Below are 1,982 nucleotides of genomic sequence, written 5' to 3' on the forward strand. Positions count from 1 at the left end.
TCTCTGCCTGAGCCACCACGTCCCCTTCACCTTCGCTGCTCGTCAAAGGCGCTGTCACTGCTGTCCGATCCCGCCAGAGATGCCCCGGATGGTGTCTGAGCAGAGGAGCCATCTCCCGTGGGCCACGAAGGGGCTGGTACAGAACTACCAGGCTCTCCCCACGTGTTCAGTGCCCCACTGAGGGTAGAGAATTTCCATGCCCCTTTTTTACATATCCTTCCTCCCCCCCTTGCCCCAGGGCTTAGAAGCAGGATCATCTTAGTGGAGGCTGGCGGTGCTGGCCAGCTCTGGCCCATTGTCCAAGAGTCAGAGCAGTATGGTAAGAGATTAGGAGTGTAGGCTCTAGACTCAGTCAGCTGGGGCTGAAATCCTTGACTCCACCCTGACTGGCTGTGTGGCTTTGGTCGGTAACTTAACCTCTCTGAGCCTGTTTTGTTTTTTTTTTTTTAACCTGCAAATAAAGGATATGGCTAGCACCCACTTCACAGGACTCTTGTGAACCTTAAATGACACAACCCATGTAACGCACTTAGTATGAATTCTTTCCCAGGGGTCTCTTGGATTGCAAGTAGTGACAGATTGATGGCAGCCCCTGACACTCCTTACAGACGTGATTGGACACGTGCAAATCCTACTGTGACTACAGCTTAAGCTCAGCCTGGGATAATTACTACAGTCAGAGTCACTGTTCTTGGATCGGACCAAGTGTTTAGATTTGTTTCTCATAGCATGGGTGCTAATAGTAAAAATTCTAAGAGCCAGCACCTGTCGAGGGCCTGCTATATGCCAGGTGCTGGGCATATAATAAGCTTTTGACATGCTTAATCCTCATGACAACCCCCTGAGATAGGAGCTATTATTACCCCCATTGGACAGGTGGGAAAAGTGAAGCAAAGAGAAAGTAAATAGCCCTCTCAAGAGCGCACAGCTAGAAAGCAGTGCATCTGGGGCTCAAGTCCGGCTTTCTGGCTCCTGAGCCCCTCGTCTCTTCCCAAACATAAGACTTTTATCCCCTCGCTAATGGATACGTAAAATGCGGATGCCAGAGACTGTCAAGCATCTTTGCTGTGTAACAACTACACCAGTGCTGAGTGGCTTAAAACAATGATTTGTTATTGCTCTCAAGTCAGCGGCTTAGCTGTAGCCGTTGGTCTCCCCGGGCTCACCCACGGGAGGCACCCAGCCGCAGGGTTGGCTGAGGGCAGGGCCGCTGTGGGGAGGGCTGGCACGGCTGAGCCTCTCTTTCCATGTGGTTCTTCACCCTACGTGGGCGGGTGCGTCCGAGCGTGGGGGTCTCAGGGTTCCAAGAGAGGGGCGGTGGGAGCCGCCAGGTCTCTAGGGGCCTGCCTTCGGAGATTGTGCAGCATTGCTTCTGCCACATTCTTTTGGCCAACGTCGATCACAGAGTCAGCTCAGATTCCGGGGAGGGTAAATGGACTCTCTGGAAAGGGAGAAGTTGCAAAATCACACCGAAAAGAAGCGTGCATGTGTGGGTAGGAGGAACCCGTAGCCACTAAACCATCTACCATAAATAGATAAAGCCCGGACACTGGAGAACATATGACACATCGCTGTTAGCGGGGACTCTTGAGTGTGGCACGTGACAGAACTCCACACGAACCTGGCTTGCCAAGGAGAAGGAAGGGACAATTTATCGGGTCGCTTTCCTTTTAAACCCAAGGGTTTAAAAGGGTTAGTCTGGCCTAGTCACCAGCACTTGCTCTCCCCTTCCTTCCTTCTCTTAGGTGGGACTGTCTCCGCGTAGCGGTGAATTTGACGCTAGCAAGCTTCATCCTTACGTTCCCCCTAGAAAGAAGTTTTTCTTCCAAAATTTCCCAACAAACACCCCAAGATTGCATGTCGTGGGTGTGGCTCTGGACACGCATCCGTCTCTGAGCCTATCGCTGAAGCCGGGAAGTGGGGATATGCCTATTGGCCATTCCGGGGTCATGTGTCTGTGGCATGGGGTTAAGCCCAGGGGT

This window comes from Acinonyx jubatus, chromosome X (genome assembly GCF_027475565.1).
Source record: "Acinonyx jubatus isolate Ajub_Pintada_27869175 chromosome X, VMU_Ajub_asm_v1.0, whole genome shotgun sequence".
NCBI lineage: Eukaryota > Metazoa > Chordata > Mammalia > Carnivora > Felidae > Acinonyx > Acinonyx jubatus.